Below are 19,084 nucleotides of genomic sequence, written 5' to 3' on the forward strand. Positions count from 1 at the left end.
GTTTGTTATGCTTGGCTTTCAGACACCAAGGTTTTGGTTTCTTGCTAATAAAGTGCTGTGACATTCCAGTTAAGCTTGTCTCGGCATTCGTTACTGGATGGAGGAGGGGATCAGAATACTTGGGTATGCACCAGAGGTGGGTTCCTACCAGTTCGCACCTATTTAGTAGAACCGGTTCGTCAAATCTACCGAACCGGTTAAAAGAGGTTCCACCAGTAGACCCAGAAAGCAGGCCACACCTACATAAGAGGTTCCAAAAATTTTTGAAACCCACCACTGGTCCTTGGATATGATTATTCTACACTATCATGCTCATATTTATAAAACTCAGTGCCTCTGTGAAAGGTAAGGATGACTACTGCGTTTGTGGGGCAATCAGAACATTTCGTGTGTTGAAGTTGTTTTAACGCAAACCAAAGATGCCTTTTAAAAAACAAGTTTACATCCTATTCTTATGCATGCCAATGCTCTATGTGTGAGGTAATTTAAGGTCGTTTTGACAAGTGTCATCGGCATCTTCATATCCGGTCACATGGGCGGCAAGCCACTCCCACAAAGGAGGCCACACCCACAGAGTAGGTTTGAACAATTTTTGAAACCCACCACTGGTATGCACAGTGGCTCACCATCATCCATATAGACTAAAACAATTGCAGTGACACGGAATGTGGTCACACTTGCTTGAAATATCAGATTGTTGACTCACATTTTGATACCCCTCACATCTCATTTACTGTACAAAAAATGTATTGTGGGGCCCACCATGAAATATAAGGAAGGAACATCTAAGGACAAAATATAGCCACATCTCTGACTTATATACCTAGCCATTGCCTTATTTCAATAGCTACACTGCACTGATAGCTGAAACTAAGTGGAATTAGAGATATTGTTATTAATCTATTAACAAGAGCCAGTTTGGAGTAGTGGTTAAGGCATCAGGGAGAGCAGGAGGTCTAGTTCTGCCTTAGGTACAAAGTGTGATCCGGAGTCAGTCACTCTCTCTCTCTTAAAGCTAGAAAGTGGGATATGACAAGTCACTTCTGAAGTGAAAAAAATTGTAGGGATTTATCCCAACAGTTGCCCAAAGTCAATACTGGTTTGAAGTCACAAGAGGAGAGGAGAGGTATTATGGTTGAAACAGCTTGGAACCAGATTGCCTTCTTAGGTTTCTGTTGTGGCCCGGCAGGAGCCGTTGGCCACCAGGTGGTGGCAGAGCATTGGCTCAGAGGGAGTGTTCAGGGAAACACTTGGGAGTTGCTGCAGGATGCACCCCGTCGAAGGGTTACTCGACAGAAGGAACAACTGAGTACTTACAGGAGATGATTGCGAGCAGCTGTTGCTCATTGGGATCCTCTCCTGAGTATAAAGAGACTGCTGGTGCCACGCCCTGTTTGCAGAAGTCAACGTTTCCTTCCTGTTCTAGTGATTGTTCATGTTCGCATTCACAAACCGAGAGAAGCCAACTTGGATAAGTGGTTTGAGATAAGAGAAGCCGGGTTTGCATTTTGGTGTGAGTTATAGGACTTTTGCCAGAGCTATTATCTTTGTTTATTTGGGCTTGCAGCCAACAAGAGCTTGGACTGATTAAAAGAAACCTTTTTAGTTACGTGGTTTTTGGCTTTCGTTCTTGGACGGAGAAGGGGGGTCAGAACACCTACCTAGTGTGAATATGATCAGAGATTTTCTTGGTTATTACATCACGTAGATATTAATTTCATATCAACTAAAAGGGATTTTTTTTCTGGTGCTTTGGAAAAGTCATGTTCTAGAAATAAAGCATCATTTCAATTTGTTCCAAAAATTTGCTGGAAAAAATGTTTGTAATCACCTTGGGATTTGAGAGCTTATAATATTGTGGTGGAATTTCTTATGGTCTTCCTTCGTTGTTGTTGTTGTTTTTTTTGGCTATATAACTCTAGGTATTTTATTGATACATTTAACATGTTTTTATATTAAAGGTAAATGTTATTCCATTCCATTCCATTTTTAAAATATAGATCCTTGTGGAATTGCATGGTAAATTATTTAAAATAAAAAAGACTTGGATCTAAATTACCATATCCAAAGATTCAATCCAGAGGGGGTTGGAGGGGGAGTGAGGTTGTTGCTTAAGAAGAACATCTGAAAAATGTTGAGAAAATATGCTTCACTAATTTCCCAGGTGAGGTGGGGATGCGGGGGGAAAGTTTTACATCTCCAGCCTCCAGGTTATATCGACTAAGCGGAGTTGGGAAAGTATAGTTTAGTGATATCCCTAGTTATTATTATTTTTTGGTTCCATCTTCCTTGTTATTATGTTAAAATGCATGAAACTTATTTCTCTTTGAAAACTTGCTTATATATTTCTTTGGCTGGGAGAGATTTGGATCTTAAGCCTCAAAAGGCATAATTTGGAGATTCGGTCTTTTGGAACTTTTGCTTCCTCAGCTTAGCTGAACATCAGTGAAATGGAGTGTAAACTAAGTAACCTTGTAATGATGATGGGGTTTTCCCTTGTGTAAGCTATCTGTAAAGAAATAAAGAAATCCAGAAGTATTCCATATTGGCAGCCGTGGCTTGCTGCCCATCTGCCCAGGTTTTAAACTAACACTGGGCATATGATTCACAAAATTGACAGTTATCTGAGCTGGATAAATACTTCTTGATTAAAATATTAATATAATATTAATAGTGCTAATAGCAAAAGCAATAGTGCTAATATTAATATTAATATTAGCACTATTCTGACTGAGGGGGGGCCTTGCAGTGGTAGGATACTTTTTTTTTTACTACCAGTTCTGTGGGCATGGCTGGGTGAGTGTAGCATGGTTTGGTGGGCATGGTGGGCATGGAAGGCTGAGTCAACCTTGAGCCGGTGAGATTTGAACCGCCGAACTGCAGAACTGCAGTCAGCTGAAGTAGCCTGCAGTGCTGCATTTAACCACTGCGCCACCTTGGCTCAAACTCTGGAGGAGGAGGGGATTAAATAGAAAAAAAAGCCAACTCATTGTCAAACTTTAAGTACTGTTCCTGCTATATAGCAAAGTCATCAAACTTAACATCATTAACTGTTCTGCTTACCTGGCTTTCAATACTAATTATATTAAATACAGGTGAATTGCACTATGTCTTAAAATAGAATTAATGAGGATTCCCATTGAGAGTGCAATTGGTTAGATTATTAAACAGCATCTGTGTTCTGTCAATTATGGTAATTTCACTGTTTTAAAGAGCATTTTACATTTCCTGGTGGGAATATAACTGCACTCAGCATATGTTTATTAAGCCACTTAGCAAACAGAGCTTTATTAATGAATCTTCAAGTTAAACTATTCCACTCTGTACTTTTTAATTACAGTCTCTACGTCTATGTTGTTAAAGTGCTTGGTGATAGATGTTCCGAGTAAATATTGATATTGTTCAGCAGAAACTGTCTGAATTAGAGATATAGCTACTATTATACACCCACTGGGAAGCTTTCTGTCTTTCTCCCAGTGCCATGTTCCCCTCTCTACAGTATTCGATGGTAGATCTCAAAAGTACCTTTGGCTTGAAAGACTTTGCCAGAGAGGTGGAATCTACAAAATATGTTCTATTTGATAGCTCCTTTTATGGAGATACCCAAATTAGATTCATCCTATCTCTGACTGGTAGATTGCACAGATTCAGCCTACGCCCAGATGTTGCTCATAGACAAACTACATCTTGTTACAATGCATATAGTTAGCTTATTTGCAGCAGGAGGGAAGACACGTTGGACCCTGGTGGTCCAATTTTCTGCAATATGGTCTATGTATCTGTAATTCATTTAATTTTAGTTGTTTGCAATTTTGTTGTAATTTCAGATGTTTAATATAATATAGGATGCTATCTATCTGTCTGTCTGTCTGTCTGTCTGTCTGTCTGTCTATCTATCTATCTATCTATCTATCTATCGATCTCTCTCTCTCTCTCTCTCTCTCTCTCTATCTATCTCTCTATCTCTATCTCTATCTCTATCTATCGATATCTATCTATCTATCTATCTATCTATCTATCTATCTATCTATCATCTATCATCTATCTATCTATCTATCTATCTATCTATCTCTATCTATCTCTATCTATCTATCTATCTATCTATCTATCTATCTATCTATCTATCTCTATCTATCATCTCTATCTCTGTATCTATCTATCTACCTATCTATCTACCTACCTACCTACCTACCTACCTACCTACCTACCTACCTACCTATCTATCATCTATCTATCTATCTATCTATCTATCTATCTATCTATCTATCTATCTCTATCTCTATCTCTATCTCTATCTCTCAATATCTATCTGTCTGTCTGTCTGTCTATCTATCTATCTATCTATCTATCTATCTATCTATCTATATCTATATCTATATCTATATCTATATCTATATCTATATCTATCTATATCTATATCTATATCTATATCTATATCTATATCTATATCTATATCTATATCTATATCTATATCTATATCTCTATCTCTATCTCTATCTCTATCTCTATCTCTATCTCTATATCTATATCTATATCTATATCTATATCTATATCTATATCTATATCTATATCTATATCTATATCTATATCTATATCTATATCTATATCTATATCTAATAGCTCTATCTATCTATCTATCTATCTATCTATCTATCTATCTATCTATCTATCTATCTCTATCTCTATCTCTATCTCTATCTCTATCTCTATCTCTATCTCTAATATCTGTCTGTCTGTCTGTCTGTATATGATGTTGGATTGTTTCATAAGTGTATTTTAACTTTTTTCAAACTTTATTTTATTGTCTACTAACTGATTTATATATCCACAAAGCACTCTGCTTGCATTGGTCTATGAGAGCAATAAACTGGAAAAAAATGACTACTGTTAACAATGGATAAGGTATAAGGTAGCTTAGTAATGTAGGTTCTTAATATTGTCATTATAATACCTCAAATGATTTCAAAACCTGTTAAGTTCCATAAATTCATGATCCCAAAACTCTCATTGGTATGAAATGATTAAACTGCCACAGCAAGCTTCTATAAGTCAATTCCTAAAACAAACTGCTTTACTGGTTTGTTGACTGGGGAAGTCACTGCTCCCAGTATATTTTACAGCACAAACAACAATTCTTCAAATTATTTGAAGGAAAACATTTGTATATTAGCCTTCATTGCAGAAGAGCATAGAGTATAAGACTTTCTTTTAAAAGGCAATTAACAATAATATAATTAATATTCTTTTGTCACTGTGTTTGTCTGCAAACATTTACTAAATTGCTATGTTTATGCACACTTGAATATTTGGGTAAAAATACATCATATAGCCTTTAGCCTAATTTCTAAAGCTTTCGGAACTGTGGCAGGGATGAAAAGTTCTTTTCCTTGGAAGTAAGTGAAAGAAGAGAAAGAAGATCTCTCTCTCTCTCTCTCTCTCTCTCTCTCTCTCTCTCTCTCTCTCTCTCTCTCACACACACACACACACACACACACACACACACACACACTGTTGCCATTGCTAGTTTTAAATTTTTTACAACTTCATAAAATGGACACCATTCATTATGAAAAGAGTGCAAGATTTGAACATTTTGAATCTCAGAAAATTTCTGCATTGAATACTACAATTTAGTTAAGTTGTATATTTAAAAAGGAGGATTGTAAAAGTGAATCTGCAGGTTAAAAAAAAGTTCACTAATCAAATGCATTATTCATATCATGATTCTTTTTGTCTATATATTTTGGGCTGAGCTCTTTGTTTAACTTTTAATAAATAATAACTTTACTGTTTCCTTTAGTGAGCAGACTTATGTTTTATTATCATAAATCATACCTCCCTAGAAGCTATTTCAGCCCTCTTTCACTGTTAGTGCTTTAAAATATTTTGCCTATTTCCTGGACTTTTCTGCCATAATGTCTCACTGGCTGAAATGGAATATATAGAAGATATATTCTCGTTTTGGCTCTCAGAAGACAAAAGACAAAATTATTGCAATCTCTCCACTTTGAACCTCTCACAGCCTGCTTTCAATTTCAGTTTCATAGATTAGGGACAAAATAATAATTTTGGATGAATGCTAGTTTCAGGTATATTTCATATAAGACTGTATTTATACTATTTATAGCTTACTGAGCTAAATCCTACCTGCTGGTCACATTGGGCATCCAAACAGAAGCTCTATAATTCTTTTGCTTTTGTTATCCAATATTTTGAGTTGGGTTGGGTGGGTGAGATATCTATTACCAGGCCCCTATATATACCAGAGGTGGGTTCCTACCAGTTCGCACCTATTTGGTAGAACCGGTTCATCAAATCAACCGAACCGGTTAGAAAAGGTTCCACCAGTGGACCCGGAAAGCAGGCCACACCTACAGAAGAGGTTCCAAAATTTTTGGAAACCCACCACTGGTCCTTGGATAGGATTATTCTACACTATCATGCTCCTATTTATAAAACTCAGTGCCTCTGTGGAAGGTAAGGATGACTACTGCGTTTGTGGTGCAATCAGAACATTGCGTGTGTTGAAGTTGTTTTAACGCAAACCAAAGATGCCTTTTAAGAAACAAGTTTACATCCTATTCTTATGCATGCCAGTGCTGTGTGAGAGGTAATTTAAGGTGGTTCTGACAAGTGTCGTCGGCATCTTCATATCCGGTCACATGGGCGGCAAGCCACTCCCACAAAGGAGGCCACACCCACAGAGTAGGCTCGAACAATTTTTGAAACCCACCACTGATATATACGTATATGATTTACGGTTTGTGTTCAGGTTTTGGAGACAAAGCTTTTGCAGGCCTGGATTATTCACTGTGGAATAAATGAACTCTGGTGACTGTTCTACTTTTCTGCTCTCATATCTGATACAGTGTCCAATATCATTATACGGAATATCTCCAAACCACTGGCTGTTTCTCAGCGAACGTCTACCCATGTCAGACCCTCATTATCTGAGGTGAAAGCACATCTCAGTTGAAGTAGACAATAAAAAGAAGAGGTCTATTTAGCTAATGGCTCGCTGCCATACAGCACTGATAATCATCATTTGGTTGAAGGAAGCACAAATTATGTACAGCATCTGAGACTGGCATTAATCCAAACGGCTGGTTTCGATTACTACTTTCAGGTAATGTAAACAATGCCTGTTACAAACTATGTAACAATCAAGGCTGCCTTCTGGAATACTCTGTCCAAACAAAGTAATATTAAGGAAGTTTCCAAGAAGCATTTCTACCAAATGGGGGAAGAGTGGAGGTAATTCTAGCATTCATTTGTTTATGGTTATTTTATGATTGAAGTTGTGGGATCCCAGCTAAAGAGTAGCGTTTGTCATGGAGTTAGCAGGTTCTTCCATCTTTAATGGGAAAAAAAGTATCAAGTATCAAACAACTGATGGGAAAATGGAGAATTGTGGGCAGGAAGGATGATATAGAACTAATATAGTCTCTTCTATAGCAATGGCAATAGCAGTTAGACTTATATACCGCTTCATAGGGCTTTCAGCCCTCTCTAAGCGGTTTACAGAGTCAGCATATAGCAATAGCAGTTAGACTTATATACCGCTTCCTAGGGCTTTCAGCCCTCTCTAAGAGGTTTACAGAGTCAGCATATTGCCCCCAACAATCCGGGTCCTCATTTCACCCACCTCGAAAGGATGGAAGGCTGAGTCAACCTTGAGCCGGTGAGATTAGCAATAGCAATAGCAGTTAGACTTATATACCGCTTCAGCCCTCTCTAAGCGGTTTACAGAGTCAGCATATCGCCCCCAACAATCCGGGTCCTCATTTCACCCACTTCGGAAGGATGGAAGGCTGAGTCAACCTTTGAGCCGGTGAGATTTGAACCGCTGAACTGCTGAACTGCAGTCAGCTGAAGTAGCCTGCAGTGCTGCACTCTAACCACTGCGCCACCTCGGCTCTTCTAAGTTTCCTCTATTCCCTTTTCCCCCAGCCAACATTTAAACTATTGATTCAATCTATTAGCTATAACATAATAAAGAGATAGACACACACACACACACACACACACACACACACACACAACTTTCTTATATATGAAAAACTCAGATATGTATGCATATATAGCCAAATAGATGTGATTATACACACATAAAGACAGACAGATAGACAGACAGACAGACAGGCAGACAGACAGACAGACAGACTATATATAAACCTGAATGTGGATGCCTCAGAATTGATTTTGTTTGAGAAATTTGGCCTTCATAAAATATCATTAAACTTGCCACTATATTTGTTGTCTTTTATTTATAAGGATTATGACCCTGTGTTAATGGAATAATCATATATCTGGTCCACATTTAATTGTGTTATATAAATGCCTCCAATCATTTATTTATTTTTTGCCTCAGGCACAATAAAAATAGGTATATCACCTTTTAGGTGATCCACAAATCAAGACAATAATTTTGTAAAACATGGTATATGCATGCATTCGAATCAGTCTAGATTCCTGGGGACAGGTTCAACAAATCCATTCAGTTTTCTTGGCAACATCTTCAGATAGGCTTTGCAATTGCCTTTTCCCTTTAACTGAGATTGCCCAGGTGACTTCATGACTAAGCAAAACTAAAACTCACAGGGTCCCCGTTCCTTGTTCAGTGACTTTAACCAATGCATCAAAGTGGTTGTCAACCTAATGTTTACTGTACAGTAGTTCAAATCTTTGCAATAGTACGTGCAATATTTGTCAGCAACTAACTTTCAAGAGTTTTCTCTCCTACTCATTGAACTTTATAAACTCATAACTTATTTAGATATAATTATTAGAAACAAAAAACAGTTTTCCACTGGAAATTAACTTTATCTATTAAAACTTTGGTGATATCTTAAGACGTTTGGGTGAAGTAGCAAGTCTCATCATAATTCTATATTGATTAATACAAAACATTGTCAGATTAATGTTATGTCAGTGTTCCAAATATGATGCAGAATTAAATCAGAGTCCAAGGCAGAGCTATCCTTAAAGTTCCAATTTAATAAGTCAGACATATTGCCAACGACTGTGAAATCCCAAATCTGAAAACTTCCTGGGATTTCACCCAGTTGAAAGTTCATGATCTTATCCCCACACCCATAAATCCATCACATGGTTCCAATCTTCTTCGGCCATGCTGGTATCTCCACCCAGCTGGTTCCGGTCAGGTGCAGAGGTGCGGAGACAAAAGATGACTTTGGCTTCTAGAAAGGAATGACAACAACACATTCCACCATTCTACTCCTTTCTATTCCCCCCTCCCAATTACTACACTAATGAAACAGCATAGGAAAATAATAGAGAGTATGGCAGGCCAAAAATCCTAAAAGGAACACAACTACAGGCCTGACATGTTTATTGTGTTAGAACTAAGATTCTGATGAACCATTTCTTTTGCTTATCTGGCATACATCTTATATGGAAAAATGTACTTTAGAGGAATTCTTATGATTTAGTAACAGTATATTGAATATGATTTAAAATTGATTTTTCTAACTTTCATGACAGCCAAAGCAAATGACAAAGACTCCGGGTTGTTTATTTATATTCTTATTTGTTAGATTTATATTCTGCCTTTCCTCAGGAGCAAAAAGTAGCTTATAAGATATTTGCTCCTCCAATTTTTCACTCAGACATAACCCTCCGGGGTGAATTGGGATGAAGGATCATAACTGACCCAAATTTACATAGTAAGACTCCATGTCCAACAACTTTAATGATTACACCATGTTGGCTATAAAATCATATGGAAAACTTCACGTTGTTTAGCACTGTATTGTTAAAACTTAGAGTGATGGTGTTTTGTGATGACTACTTTTAAGTAAGTAAGTAAGATCTTTATTACGGTCAAAGACCAGCAATATACATTTGTTTTTACACTATATTAAAAAATACTAACATTAAAATATAATTAAAAAGTATTGACATTAAAAGTGGATAGTAACATAATGGTCCAAAGATCGTTAAAGGTATGTCCAGATAATTGGTGCAAGATGGTACTATACTTCTGTAGCCAATTTTTTTCTTATGGACACTGCAGCAGCACAGAACTTTGCCACTGCATACGTGGTAACCTGGTTAGTGTCCTGGAGGAGAAAGCCTAGATAAAAATGGTCTGCCCTCCCTGGCAATCTCTCTAATAAGGGGAGAATATGTGCAGACCTACAAGCTCTGTATAGCTCGCAGTGTAATAGTACATGTGAATGATCTTCCACTTCTCCTTTACCACATATACAAATGTGTTCTGCTATAGGTGTTCTCTTATACCTGCCCTGGAGGAGTGCTGAAGGAAGAATGTTAAATCTGGCTCTGAAGAAAGCTATTCTTTGTTTTGGGGAGATCAGGTCATTTAGATATCTTGCCGATTCCCACAAACCCTGTTTGATTCTGTTCCTACTGTGGAGAGGCAACCTATTTAGTTCTTCTTGGAACTCCATGTCCCTCATTCTATTGATTACTACTTGCTTTGCTTGCTCAACGCCTAGGGACATTAAGAATAACGGTGAGAGCCCATAAGCGTCCAGCTTGTGATCAATTGCCTGTTTCCAGGGGGAAGGGAAATTGTCAGTCAACACTAGTGGGGACAGTCCCTCTGGAAAGAAATGCATTTTAAGCCAATAAATGATCATCATTTTTTAAAACAAAAAGCACAGTGTAGAAGTGTTGGCATTCTTTAATTTCTTGTTGGTTGATTGAGGTTGTATTATTATCCTTCTTGAGTGCCTTCAAAACCCTTATCTTCTGTTCCATTTCTTTCCAGCATTCTACTTCTTGACTGTGCCACTTTCACAAGATATTCTGTTTGATTTTTTTTTTCATTTTCATAAAAATGTCTAATTTTTAATTAGATGAAACACAATTTTCAGTTCACAAAACACAATTTTGTTAAACCTATTTTTTATTTTATTTGGATGCCTTCTTTTTTATGAAGAGCTATCTAGTCTTATTGCTGATATGAGAACCACTTTTAGTTAGTTCCTAGACTCCGGAGGCTTTCCTTAAGCCTCTGGGAGGACACAAATGGCTTCTCCTGGGCTCTGGAGGCCCTCCCTGAAACCTCCTGGTGCCAAAAACAGTGCATGTTTCTGGTCTCCAGAGGGCATCGGAGTTTGGAAAGAGCCATGTTTCCACACCCTGGAGTGGCTCTGGATCCGAGCCGAGGTGGCGCAGTGGTTAGGGTGCAGTACTAGGGTCCGTAACTTAGGAGTCCTCCTGGATCCACAGCTGACCTTTGACCATCAGCTGTCGGCTGTGACCAGGGGGGCATTTGCCCAGGTTCGCCTGGTCCGTCAGTTACGGCCCTACCTGAACCGGGAGGCTCTCGCAACAGTCACTCGAGCCCTTGTGATCTCTAGGCTGGAATACTGCAATGGGCTCTACATGGGGTTGCCCTTGAAGAGCATCCGGCGACTGCAGTTAGTCCAGAATGCAGCCGCGCGAGTGATAGTGGGCGCACCGCGGTTCGCCCACATTACACCCATCCTGCGCGAGCTGCACTGGCTACCTGTCGATCTCCGGGTGCGCTTCAGGGTACTGATGACCACCTTTAAAGCACTCCATGGTAGTGGATCTGGGTACTTGAGAGACCGCCTTCTGCCGATTACCTCCCTCCGACCGATTAGATCGCACAGACTGGGCCTCCTCCGAATCCCATCTGCCAGTCAATGCCGACTGGCGACTACACGGAGGAGGGCCTTTTCTGTTGCAGCTCCGACCCTGTGGAACGACCTCCCCGCCGAGATTCATACCCTCACCACCATCCAGACCTTCCGCACAGCCCTTAAGACCTGGCTCTCCCATCAGGCCTGGGGATAGGTTCCCAATTTACCCGCCCGAGTGTTGACTGTTGAATGCAAGTTGTGTTTTATTATTTTATTTTGTTCACTTACTGTTTGTCTTTTGATATTGCACCCCCCTCCCTGTGATTGTAAGCCGCCCTGAGTCCCCTCAGGGAGAAGGGCGGCCTATAAATCTTAATAAAATGTCTAAAAAAAAAATGTCTAAAGTACTGCAGGCCACTTCAGCTGACTGTTATCAGCAGTTCAGCGGTTCAAATCACACCGGCTCAGGGTTGACTCAGCCTTCCATCCTCCCGAGGTGGGTAAAATGAGGACCCTGATTGTTGTTGGGGGCAATATGCTGACTCTGTAAACCGCTTAGAGAGGGTTGAAAGCCCTATGAAGCAGTATATAAGTCTAACTGCTATTGCTATTGCTATCCCACGGAGGCCATTTTTGCCCTCCGGGAGGTTTGAAAAAAGCCTCCAGAACCTGGGGAGGGTGAAAACTCCCCCCTTAATGGGGGGGGGGTCATGTGTGCATGCGCGGGGGTCACATGAATATGTGCAGGTGGGTGAAGCACATTGCATTGTGGGTGTGGGGCACACACACATGCTCTATCTCATGGACACACACACACACAATTTTGGCACACGTTTACAAAAAGTGATGGCAAACCTTTACAAAAAGTTTTGCCATCACTGTTGCTGATCAAACACTTTTTTAAAAGTTTTTTATTGGGCTGTTCACTTTGTTAGGAGATTTTTTTATTTTATTTTTTTGCTAGATATGTTTTCAATATTTCAATATAGGGTTTCTTTCGTATTGAATATTTGTTAGAATCTAAAATTGGGAGAGGATGTTGAGTTGAACTATTTTTCTGATATGCCTATAGTCATTGCTAATTTTGAGTGATGAATTTTACATCATCGCACAGAACATATTCAGTCCGTACACTGGCTTCCAGTTAGTTTTTCCTGCTAGTTTCTCAAAGGAGGTATTGACAAGATACATTTTTACAATTCAGCAAACTTTTCCATGTTGCCATCTAAAATTTTTTTCTAATGAACAAATGTTTACATCTACCTGCCCACTTGAGCTTGTTGAGATGTCAGGCTCCCAAACCAAGAAAGATAAGTGGTGATTCTTTCAAGCTGAGTTCTTTATTGTTCCACACAAAACACAATCTTGTCAAATTGAAGCACTCAACTATCTGCATCTATCATGAACTCAGAGAACTATTAGGGAGGAGATGTTTTTGGCCTCTTTATATCACACAAAATATCTGGCCTGAGCTACTTCTTATTCTTGTGAAATGCATTCCCAATGCTTTGTCAATTTTGGAAGAAAATTATGATATTTAAAAACAATATTTCAATTGGAGAAAATCTACATGCTGTCACTAGTAAAACATGACTTGTTTTCTCCTAGTAGGTTATTCATAGCAGCATGCATTACTGTACTGTTGTGGCCCACCAGGAGCCGTTGGAGCTGCCACCAGACTCCGACAGCGAGGGGCCCTATGAGTCGGCCCTGGAGGATGTGGAGGACCCTGGACAGGGTTCCGACTCCGAGCAGGGTGCAGAGAGACTGGTTGGCCACCAGGTGGCACCTGAGCCCTGGATCAGTGGGGAGGAGACAAGAGAGAGTGATTCAGAAACCACCTGTGAGTTGTTCCGGGATGCACGCCGTCAAAGGGCTACTCGGCGTCAAGAACATCTACATAATTACAGGAGGTAATTACGCTCAGTAGCAATAGCAATAGCAGTAAGACTTATATACCGCTTCATAGGGCTTTCAGCCCTCTCTAAGCGGTTTACAGAGTCAGCATATCGCCCCCAACAATCTGGGTCCTCATTTCACCCACCTCAGAAGGATGGAAGGCAGCATCAACCTTGAGCCGGTGAGATTTGAACCGCTGAACTGCAGATAACAGTCAGCGGAAGTGGCCTGCAGTACTGCACCCTAACCACTGCACCACCTTGGCTCTCATTGATCAATCATCAATGAATTCTGGTGACTTTTACTTTGGATATTAGGATCTGCAATCCAGTTAGCTCCACTGAGCCCAATGCGATTGATTTCTGAATAATTACACAGCACATGGATGTATAGCATAAGGTACTACGCAGATATCATATATACTATTATTACTTAATCAGTTTATTATTATATCTTGATGCATAACTTAATGCATATTCTCATTAAATCAATCCTGAGTTTTAAATCGGGGCACAAATAACCAAACTCAAATAATGAGACTTTGGACACATTCTTTGATGGCCCAGTTCTCTTGTAAAAAATCCATAATGCTAGGAATAGTGGAGGAAAGAGAAAATAATTATTGGCAGCAAGGTAGAGCGATTTGATTACAAAGATAACATGTATATCAGTGGAAGACTTGAAAGCCAACTTGGGAGCAGATCATGCTAGAGAAGGACAATCTTTGTGATTGCTAAGAGTCAACAGCAATTTAAGGGGATATAATCAATCGAATAGCCAACTAATGTATTTTGAGTAACGTATTGTATTTCTGAATATCATCCAAATGAGGTTTGATGGCTACCAGCTGACTGACATTCTGAATAATAAATAAGCTTTTCATATAGTACATTTGTATATCAAATGAAGGGGCAAGGAAGTTGTCATCAAGATGGCCATAGATTTTCCTTATGTTTGAGTTACTTCCTGACTTAACAAAAACGTAACAGTTGATCAAACCTGTAAAATTCATGATTTCCCAACAAAGTGCACCCCAATAGAAATTGGCTGCATAAAACTTTTTTTGTCCTATGTAGCAATTTTTAAAAAAAGTGGAAGGAACATCATATTTATCTGAACCCTTTATTTGATTTAATGAGCTGCAAATTACACAGGCCTTTTCTGAGCCAGTTTCATTCTGACTGAGTGACCATTTCTTTCAGGAGTGGCCATAATTAATCTCTGAATAGTCTATCTGAACAACCAAACTCTGCTACAAGCTCAGCTTGAAATAAGTATTTTAAGTACTATTCTGAATTAATGCCTTCCTTATTATTAAAAAAAACAACTACCCTTTTAGATGAACAAAACTCCTTTTCACAATGTTCATTGGGTATTTTTTTAAAGGAACATTTAAAAAATGCATAGCAGCAGGTACACAATTTGGTGCAGAATAAGAAATTAATGTTTTAACATTTATCTTCTTTTCAGGACAATCACGGGAGTTAAAGAAACCTATTGAAATTCAGAGAACACAACACTGTACCTATACATCTGAAAACTCACTAACATAGCAGCCTACTCAGTAATATCATCAGGGACTAAATAAGTTATTGATTTATAAGATTCAATGAGCACTGCAGAATTTATGTTATAAAAGAAGCACAATGAAACAATTTTGGGGGTCTTATGGATATATATAAACAGGGAATTATTGCAGTGTGTGTGTGTGTGTGTGTGTGTATGTATGTATGTATGTATGTATGTATGTATGTATGGATAGATAGATAGATAGATAGATAGATAGATAGATAGATAGATAGATAGATCAATCGATCAGTGTTTCTCAACCTTGGTGACTTTAAAGTCACCAAGGTTGAGAAACACTGAGATAGATAGATGATTGATAGATAGATAGATAGATAGATAGATAGATAGATAGATAGATAGATAGATAGATAGATAGATAGATAGATATCTGATAACGGATAAGAGCCTGTGGCCTAATGGCTAAGATGTCTGCCTAGTATGTAATATAGCCCAGGTTCAAATCCCAGTAAGGGTATGGCTACCTGATGAGAGCTAAACAGCTTGAAATACATCTATACTAGTCTCCCTTTATTTATTTATCAGCACAAATACAACAAAACACACAGACACACACACACATATATACATACATACACACACACATTTAGATATACATACACACACACACACACACACACACATACACACACTGCAATAATTCCCTGTTTTTGATTGTTTTCCCAAACAATCTAGACAAAAATAATACACAAATGTGGAAAATTTCCTAGGAGATGCCATTACTTCTTCAACTGGAGCAGATCTTAAATCAGAGAGAATAACAGACGTAAAATGAATTCATTTTATAGCAAATGCATTTGCATCTGGGAATTATAATGTAAAGGTTCTCTGAAATTCCATTTCCAGTAAATCTATGAAGAAAGAATCTGACTAATATAGTCTCCATTCATATGCAAATTTGCTAACATTTATAGTACTGTAATAATTATTCTGACCCTTCAGGAATTTTAGTCTTCCAATGTAGCAATGTCTGTTAGCTAGAGATATTACCGATATTATACATCTTAAAATGTATTTACTACTCACTAATTCACATCTGAACTAATATCATAGGGTATATCCTTTTCTACTGAGGTTTGACGAACTTCAGAAAAGCTATATGATTGCATTCTCAAAGTTCCAATGAGTATTACTTTACTTTTACTTTATTACTTTAAAGTTTATTTATATGCCGCCCTTTTCCCTGGGGGGACTCAGGGCGGCTTACAACTTAAAAAAGGGGGGGGGGAGACAAACTTTTAACATATAAGACAAATACATAATTAAAACACAACATTCATACTATTCGGGCGGGTTGTAGTCTTAACCCCAGGCCTGACGGGAGAGCCAGGTCTTGAGGGCTGTGCGGAAGGTCTGGAGGGTGGTGAGGGTACGAATCTCCACGGGGAGATCGTTCCACAGGGTCGGAGCTACTACCGAGAAGGCTCTCCTCCGCGTAGTTGCCAGTCGACATTGACCGGCAGATGGGACTCGGAGGAGGCCTAACCGGTGAGATCTAATAGGTTGTGTGGAGGTAATTGGCAGTAGTATGTTTAGAGAGAACCATTTTCAATGTTATCTTTTATATCCATGATAAACATTGTGTGCAAGAGTTGTGGATGGAAATACAGGTCTAGAGGTTTCTATATAGAAATCATCATTACAGTTCCTGGGTGGTTTCAAGATCAAGCGATACCTCATCAAATATTCACCGCTTTAGAAAAGCAGGAGGAAGAAGCTCACAATTCAAATCCATGAGGTGTAAATGCTCTACATTTTTGCATTATTAGTGGCCATCATTTGGGTAATAACGATACTAATGTTATCATAGCTATAGCCGCGCTCTTCTGCCAATGGTTGTTTAGGAATTAAGCTAAATTTGGTTTATCGAAGAGCTAAGGGGAATTGATTTCCAGTTGGGAAAGGCATCAAAATGCCAATCTGTGATTCCTTTTATTCCGGGAAGCTGAAGGAAGTGGAAAGGTCCTTTGTAATCTGAATTCTTCAGTTTGCAGGCTTGAGAAATACTCCTCCAGGCTTATTGAGAAAGCTGCAGGGGGTTGAGTAGATGTGCCTGCAAGAGGAATGGTACAATGACACATGCTTCATAGGAGAAATTAGTTCACTATCTTCTGAACAGACTTTCTCTGAATCCTGCTATTTTTGACAATTTTCACCCACTATCCCACTTCTATTGAGAAAGCAATTATAAATTAGTTACAGAAGATCCTGGATAATATCCTCTGGACCATCTGCAGGTGTTAGGATTAGGACTATATTTTATGATGGTTCCGTCTCCTCTTAACATGGATGGTCTCACTTGTGGACAGTGTTTCAGTACTTGGAGAATTTCATTGTGTGGTTCTTCAGAGATCATTGCTTTTCTCACATTATTTTACATTTAAATAAAATTGCTGGTGGAGATGATTGTCTGATTTTGGGCTAAGGTGTCTTCAACATGCTGATGATATCCCGTACAGCATCCAAAACATCACTGCTCTGGCCAAAATGGAGATGCAAAATGCTTGATAGAAGCTGACAATCCAAGAATGGACATTGAAAGTCACAAATTTAGCTGAGATGGCTAAAATATCGTCATATCTTAAAGATCGCTCAAATGAAAGATATAAACGAGACTGGAAAAAATGGATTGACTATATACAAAATAAATACGGGACCAACAAATTCCAGTTAGCCTATGCTTAAGATCAGAAATGATTTAAATTGTTTAAAGTTAGTTCAGCAAGAAGAAGCTAAGGTCAATGTAGAATGTCATCAATTTCTTTATTTCTTTTTTTCCCCAATAGATTTTAGACTGTGTTTGTTAAAAATCCATACCGTGTACGGGTTCTGGGAAGTCGGGGGGGGGAAGGAGGGGGGTAGGTGGGTGGAGGGAGCGAGGGGCACACACACACACACAAAATTGTACTTCGGTGTTTTAATGATTGACGAATGATGAAATATTTGTGTTTTAAAAGAAATAAAACCTTTGGAAGAGAGAAGCTGAGATAAAATTCCTTATTTGCATTCTTGAATGCTGTTTATTACAACAACTCTTATTATTCTTTTAAGCCACTGGGAAGGCACATTTTATGATGGAAGCCTGAAGTCATAGAATCATAGGGCTGAAAGGAACATTAAGAGGTCTTCAAATCCAACCTCTTGCCCAAGGCAGGAGATCTTATTACATCCCAGATAAATAGCTGTCCAATCTTTTCTTGAAAACCTCTTGGTACTTTATATGATGATTTCAGAAATAGAGGAATTTGGGGAAACTCAAACAGCTTTCTCCAAATGAAAATCACCAGCTGAAATGGCCTTCAACTTTCATATTCTCTGTATATAAACAGTATATGGAACTATGATGTTTAAATCTTTTAGAGATTGTCTAAATGTCCTAAAATATCTTAAAGACCAGTCATTTCACAACTGGTAATTTGAAGGTACAATGCCTATGCTTCGGAGCACATAGGGCACTCCTGTCTGTTGTAAATGGTTGCATTGCCCCCCTGCAGTGACATGACTCATGGTCATGGTCTTCTGCTGTCATGCAACCACAATTCACAATGTTTTTGCTGATTTCCAGCAAAAAAAAAAAAGAACACTCACTCAAATGAGAAGATTCACTTAATTACCCTCCTGTTCACCGTGAAGAAGGCTAAAAAAAAATGCTTCCAGGCATGTGGGTATTTCAACTAACAACCTCAATAATTTATTGCCATAATTCTGGGTTCAATTATGACCATAAGCTGAAGAATACCTGGATATTTTGTCTTTTCGCAATAGGGCTATGCCATGTCACCCTCTTCCATATTTCCTTTCCCTGATATATGGACTCTAACCTCTAAACTTGAGACACACCTTTTTTCTTGAAGTCACAAATTAACTTGAATACATTCAGCAGAAAGTATTTTGCAAATGCCTAGGTTTCACGTTTTTAATAAATAAAACCAAAACAGAGCTCAGCTTATCTTCTGGAGGTGTTTCTTAGTATTAGTATTTAATAAATTTATAGGCCGCCC

Source organism: Thamnophis elegans, chromosome 6 (genome assembly GCF_009769535.1).
Source record: "Thamnophis elegans isolate rThaEle1 chromosome 6, rThaEle1.pri, whole genome shotgun sequence".
In the NCBI taxonomy this organism is placed as follows: domain Eukaryota; kingdom Metazoa; phylum Chordata; class Lepidosauria; order Squamata; family Colubridae; genus Thamnophis; species Thamnophis elegans.